The 7,779-nt window shown below is 35.3% G+C and overlaps 1 protein-coding gene across 1 annotated transcript in view; it reads left to right on the plus strand.

Moving 5' to 3' along the window:
• Window positions 1-7,779, plus strand: part of epha8 (eph receptor A8) — a 108,221-nt gene that overhangs the window by 60,484 nt on the left and 39,958 nt on the right. The window lies entirely within an intron of this gene.

Genomic DNA, 7,779 nt, shown 5'->3' on the forward strand with positions numbered 1-7,779 from the left:
ATATATATATATATATATATATATATATACACACACACACACACACACACACACACATATATATTTATATATTTATGTATTTATATGTTAGTGCTGTCAAGCGATTAATCGGGATTAATCACATCCAAAATAAAAGTTTTTGTTTACATAATGTGTGTATACTGTGTATATTTATTATGTATATAAATACAAACACATGCATGTATATATTTAAGAAAAATAGGTTTATATATTAAATATATTTATGCATAATATAAAATCTAAGAATATAAATATATAAATCTATATACATGTAAATATTTTCAATATATATACTGTATGTGTGTATTTATATTATGTATATATATTCTTTTTTAATTCATTTATTTTTATTGTATTTTATTTTTATTTATTTATTTGCAAATTAAAAAAAGTGTTTACATATAAAATTATTAAAATTAATTATTACAATTTTACAATTTATCTTTAAAATATGTGTATACAGTTTTAGTTTGAGTTATTTTAAGTGAAGTAATTAAAAATGAAATTACTGTATAGAAGATGGTTTTAGAGACACTTTTAAAAATATCAACAATATTTAGTGTTTAATATTAATATTAAATAAAGTATTACATTTATGTATATATGTATGTACGTGTGTATATATTTTTTTCTTTCTCATTTCACATTTTTTCTTGTTTTTTTTGCTGTGCTGCTGTAAAGAAGATGATACACAATTTAAAATGTTAATATTATTTTATATTATATGTTTATTATTAAAATAGTAAAGTATTATATATAATATATAATATAATGCATTTTTGATGTAATAGTTTTGGCTAATATAATATAATATAATATAATATAATATAATATAATATAATATAATGCATTAGGTTCAAAATAATAAACGTAATTTTTAAAGTAACAAAGATGATGCCATGTAATAATATAATATAATATTATATTATATTATATTATATTATATTAATCTTTGGTCCTAATTTATAAGATTTTTAAAAGGCCTTTGTTTCTTTATCTAGTTTCTCAGTTCTATTTACCAGCTCATTCTCGCAGTTCTCATTGCACTGGAATGAGCAGCCACTGTATATTTTAGAGGACACATGACTAAATGCTGTGGAATTGTTATTAATTCAATTTCCCTCGTGTTGCCGGTACCGCTGCATTCTGTTTTGACCATATTACTCAAACCGTCACAAACTCATAGTTTGTCAGGTAATTTTCTGCTCGATCTGTGGCTAATAGCACTCACAGCAATCCATTTCCTTCTCCTCTGCCTCCTTTCTAAAGTGCTGCCGCTGTCTGCACGTGTCAGTAAAGGTTAAGTGTCTGAGCCGCAGAGTCAGGCTTTCGGTGTCTAAACTGGGTCGCTGTGCTAATTCTCTCGGCGAACGTGGCCTCCTCTAGTCACGCACATCTCAGGGACAAACCCGGCACAGCAAACTGCTGCTCTTGGACACTGCAAAACAAAACAAAAAACAGTTTTCCACTCTCAAAGCCTTGGGCACAGACCACCGTGGAAGGATTGCATGTCGTCGCAATAGAAAATGTCAAAAGGCTTCCCGTTTTCTTTGACCGAAAGTCGAGCGATGGGCTTTAAGTGTCGATCAAAACAGAGCGCTAGCTTCACGTCTCACTCCTGTCAGCTTCATTTTGGGTTTCCAGTGGCAGCCGTTGCTCCCGGGACTTCCGGTCCAGCGTGAAAATGTAGGGAAAATATCCATTTCAGAGGAGATGAGATAGTTCATGCTCATTGGGGTAGCAGGAGCCTTGTCAAATCCACTCCATTTGGCAACTTGATTTAACCTACTTAGATTCAAGGGAGAGTGTCTTCCCCACATGTTCGGCTGCCGCTGTGGGCTAACTTATTCATGAGCGCTTGTAAACAGGCTTCTATGCAAAACAGTTGTGTTTGGAGGGCCATGATGATGCTGTGCTGGGTTTAACAATCAGAAAATACTGTGGGCACCAGAGGTCTCAGGTCATATTTACAGTCGGGGATTGAAAAGCCTGTATTTCCTATTCTTATTCCTGTTTTTGTTTGTACCTGAGATATGTGTGTCAGAGATCATATGTGATTATTGGGGACTTTCAGCAGCATTGGCCAGATTTTTTTTTTCAAAGGCTTTACAATACAAAATAGTATTTCGTATTTCACATATGTAGCCTATTTGAAATGCATGTATTTGAAATACTGCCCATCCCTGAATATGTTAGAAAAACACCATTAATTTTAAATAGAAAACTTTTTGTAACATTTTAAATGTCTTCCACTTTTTTGGCTAATTTAATGGGTCCTTGCTAAATATATGAATTAGTGCTGTCAAACAATTAATCGCATACAAAATGGAGAAGTTTTTGTTTGCATAATATATGTGTGTTCTGTGTATATTTATTATGTATATATAAACACACAGTATATATTTTGAAAATATTTACATGTCTATATTTATTCATATAAATATATAAACAACCTATTTTTAAATAAATATATACATGCGTGTGTATTTATATCTACATAATAAATATACACAGCACACATACTGTCACGATGCACACACACGAGGAACGAGGAGACGCTGGAGAATACTTTACCAAGACTTTATTTTCAGGAACCAAGGGAGACGAACTCAGGAAGACGTTTAACAGCGGACAGAGAACTTGGTACTGGGAACACCATTTATACACACAGGAGGAGGGGATGACGAGACACACCTGGGAGCAATGAAACATCAAGTAATCAGGGGAGGAACAGGAAACTAACCAAATAAGGGCATGGGAAGGCACATGGGGAGCAGGACACACACAAAACATGGAACAGAGTCTGACATAACGCCCCCCTCCGGAAGGGGTGTCCTCACGCCATATAACATCCAATGGGGAGGGGCACTCTGGAGGTCCCTCAGGACAGACACGGGACAGTGGGCCTCCAGAGCGGTACCCGTTCGGGGTGCCATGGTGGAGCAGGGGACTCGGGAGGCCATGGCGGAGCAGGTAGTTTAAGCCCTCCCTGGGCTTAACTGGGGAACGGGGGCCCTCCCTGGGCTTAACGGGGGAACGGGAGCCCTCCCTGGGCTATACGGGGGATCGGGAGCCCTCCCTGGGCTATACGGGGGAATTGGGGTAGCGCTTACGTGGTGCTGGCACTGGAGGGCGCTCTGGAGGAGCAGGCACAGCAAAGCACCTTCGAGAAGCTGGGACTGGAGCGAGCTCTGGGGCTGGAGCCGACACTGGAGCGAGCTCTGGGATATGTTATGTTTATATATTAAATATATACATGTAAATATTTTCTAAATATATGCTGTATGTGTATGTCTGTATATATACATAATAAATATACACAACACACACATATATATCATGTAAACAAAAACATTTATTTTGGATGCGATTAATTGCGATTAATCGTTTGACAGCACTAATATGAATATAAATGAAGTATTGATTTCATTTTTAATTGCTTCACCTAAAATATCTAAAACTAAAACTGAGATAAAAATTGTATAGACATATTTTAAAACAATTAATAAAAATGACAAAAACACATGACAGAATTACTTAAACTGAAATTAGTATCAAAGCAGAAATATAAATGTATTTACTTTATAATCTTTCTTTTTTGCTGTGGTGCTGTAAAGAGGATGACACAATAAAATATTTCAACATTTAAAAATATTAATAATATTAATTTTTTATGATATGTTTAACATTAAAATAGTAAAGTATTATATACAATATATATGATTAAAAAATATTAGCAAAAGCTATAATAGTATGTCAATGATACTAAAATAACACTAATATAGTATATGTGTGTGTGTGTGTGTGTGTGTGTGTGTGTCAATTTCAACTCAACTCTGTTCTTTTGAACTTTCTATTCATCAAAGAATAAGTGATACTTTGTTGTTAACCTAAAACAAGCACTGTAATATACGTATTATGGCACTGATGGTTACCCAGCATCGCTCGCACCGTAAAAGTTTGTGAATCTGTTTAAAGTGGGTATTCATTGTCTGTTGAAGGTGTACATTTCACTGCAAAATTGCGTTTTATGTTTGTACTACGTTTGTTATTGCTATACCATTGTATGATGTTGATTGCCAGTTTTCACTCACTGTGAGACATTAGTGTGACATTACTTAAGTCATTTTGAATAAAACAAGTAGTATTGGACATTACAATATATACATAACATAATACATCTTTGGCACGCATGTCTTGTCTAGCATTAACAATACGCTGAAGACATTGCGAGGGCACAAAGCGAAGCTTGACAAGAATGCCTTACGTTGCCCAAGACGAAATAGCGTTTCTTTATTCCGAAAGGGCTCAGAGTTCAGAGTTGTTTATTGAAGTCTTTTGTTCGTTGTTGAGTTTTGTAAAAAGCTTACAAGTCTGACTTCGTAACATTTCCTGACATTAGATGATTTCAAAGCCAATCAAAAGCTACTGTACATTGTTGAAGAGGCCAGCTTTTCACAATCCAAGCCACCAATTTCCACTTTTCTTGCTCTCACAGATTATAATTATAAACTCCTCCATACAATCTAGTGTGTGCTAGTGATTGTTAGGCATCTCGCTGGCTTTCATGAGGCGTCACATCGGCAGCCCGCTGGCATAAGGGAATTTCAGAACGCTTTAGTCTGTCACTCTTAGATAATGATATTTATTTTCTGACAGCGTACAATCGAATGAAAAGGAAATAAAGAGAGCTGTAGAGTTTTAATATGTATTGCATTAGATCATACGTCTGAAAGCAGCCAATCAGTTTATGGATTTACTAAGCACACAGATTCGATTATGTCACATAGACACTTAATAGACCTCCAGCTGTATGTTTGATCTCACAGACTTGACAACCAGGTGACAATATGATGCTATTTGAGAGATGCGATGAACTGGCTTTGCACATACTGTAAAATTATTTATTTGCATGTGTCATCTGTGTTGTTTTAGGCCTCCGTTCACTGTTAAGCACATCTCACAGATCGGTTTTATGTGGCGCTAGTGTTTGATATAACTTTCTGAAGTTGAGGGAAGGATATTAAGGTTTATGTTTTTTGTTTACATATTTTGTAAGGAGTTGAGGAGGACACCATCTGTGCTCATACAGTATAATCAGCCGTATAAATGTATTAACAGGGAGATTTGTTGTCACAACATTAAAAAAGACCTTTGCTAAGGTGTCAGATTTATATTTATATATATTTTATTAGGCTGAGAACAGAAGTACATTTACAGAACCTGAGAAAACAAGGATACTGCTCAAGGATTTTCATGATGCAAGACATTTAGACACGTTCTTGAAGGAATATTTCAGGTTTAATGCAAATGTTGAGCTATGTGTCTATTAGTATTTGTAGCTCATTTACCAAAGAAAAATTGTATAAAAATGTTACTTTAGAAAAAAAAAAAGTAATTTTATATTATTATGTAAAATGTGTCAAATAGAAATGCAGGTACACTTCTGTTCAAATATAATAATCAGAAATGTTTCTTGAGCAAAAAATGATCATGTTAGAATGATTTCTGAAGGATCATGTGACACTGAAGACTGAAGTAATGATGCTGAAAATTCAGCTTTGTGTCGCAGGAATAAATTACATTTTAAAATATATTAAAATAGAAAAGTTATTTGAAACTGTAAATAATATTTCACAAAATTACAGTTTTTACTGTATTATTTATATGCATAATTATGCATAAAAATGCATAAATGGTGAGCATAAGACCATTTTTGAAACTTAATTCAAAAAGTTTGAACTGTAGTGTACATACATTTTTCCTTCATTGAAAAAGGGGGAAAAGTTTATATGGATGAACTTTGTTATCCACTTAACTAATAACTAGATAACTAGTTATCTAAAAACTACTAAACAGTCTCGTTCTGCTATTTTTGCATGTGTCATTTTACATTGAATGCATTACACTGCTTATTGTCTTTGTAAAAGCATTGTGTTAAACATTTTTTACTGACAGTAGAGTCCAGATAGTGGCAATTGGCAGCATGCCACAGAACTTATATTGAACCCAGAACGTGTCTATATGTCTGCCGGCTCGTAGTTAAAATCCAACACTCAAGAAGTAATTTACTGTTTCATTTGAGCCACATTATATGTCAAATAAAGCAAAACAATAGCAGCCAACAACACATTGGTGGCCCTGATAACAAAACCAGATACTGCGGCTGTAAATGGAAAGAATGAGGATTTGCGAGAGGGGGCGGAGTGGTAGGGTGGGCGACTAATTAGCCTTTTTTGTGTCTTAGCTGGACGTGCATTGTGTACAGCATGAGGGTTTTCTGGCCAACATATTACACAGGAATTAAATGAGGAAACGGGGGGCTCCAGTGGACAATATTAAAGCCCCGCACGCAACTATGCCATTGTGGTGACGGCGTTTAATCTGTCAGACCACCACGCAGGCGGGCGGACGGAGGAATAGTGCTGGAGAAAGGCGGAGGAAAGGGCTTTTTCCTGATAAAGGACTGAATTTTATCTCAGCAAGACTGAGCTACACCGTGTCCCTCAAAATCTCGGCCCCCTTCCCAACCATCAATATTCGCACTTGTATCAGAAACAGTTGGCAAACAAAAGCTATGCTCATTTATTCCATGCAGCTGCCCTCCATAAAACGTATTATAATTTATGGGGGCTCTGTAGATTCAAATTCATGTGTTTGCCAATGTAATGACACTGGAGGAATGTGAATGACAGTGTGGTGTTGATAATGATGGGAAATTATCAAACACGTTATATAATCTGATATTTAGATTGTGATTTTCTTTCTCGCACCCTCTTTTTTGTAGTTAATTTAAACCAAACTCTGCAGATGCGAAAAACAGGCCTGCCTCCCCGTTTGCAACCAAAAACCGAATGTCTTATCAGCCTATTTGCATTGCCATTGTTCTCACGCAACCAACGGGCCGTGTGATAAAAATCCACAAAGCCGCAGCTTCACAGCAACTTCGTAAGATAGATCAAGTCTGTGTAAAGACTAGAGAACAAGAAAAGCTCGCTCGGCTTTTCTCTGGTAATTGCCACACACAAAACATCAGAGTTTCTCATTCAGAGGACTTCTTTTTGTCAGAGGCACTGTAAACGCCTCACTCGGCGCGCTTCAATTAGACACGCTTAGATAGGTGACAGCAGTTCAATCAAACAATCAGCAGCCATTTAATGCTCATTAACAGAGATGCGTTTGTCTCATTTGATGTGGCTGCACAATATTTCCAAAGTAAAATGCTGTTGGATTTTTGCCGTACGCTGACTGATGCACAATACCAACATGAACACCTGTTGAACAACAAACTTTTAATATGTTATTCCCATCAAATACAAAATGTGAAAAAATTTGACTTGCTACAGTGAATTAGACTTGCTACAGTGAAAGTCAGTGTTTTTCATCTTTTGTGTTCTTACAATCTCTTGGTATATACAGTGTATATATATATATATATATAATACTGCATATTTATGGGGGTCTGACCACATTAAAACTATACAGTAGGCTAATTTAACCTGAAAACAAAGTAAACATTTAAGAAAATATAATTTGCAAATGTAATTATATTAGAATTAGATATTTAATATAATCAAATAAATTTGTTTTTATAATTTAAAAATATATAGTTCCAGATTTACTAACAGCTTGTGCCAGCACACACCGTCTTTTGGCGTTAAAATATTACTGTCAGGATTTACTAAAGATGCGCAGTGACGAATTAGCGCTGAAAAGGCGTGGACACAGTTATTTTTGCGCCTGACCTTATTGAATATG

This window comes from Sinocyclocheilus anshuiensis, unplaced genomic scaffold, assembly GCF_001515605.1.
Source record: "Sinocyclocheilus anshuiensis isolate Anshui unplaced genomic scaffold, SAMN03320099.WGS_v1.1 scaffold623, whole genome shotgun sequence".
Lineage (NCBI taxonomy): Eukaryota > Metazoa > Chordata > Actinopteri > Cypriniformes > Cyprinidae > Sinocyclocheilus > Sinocyclocheilus anshuiensis.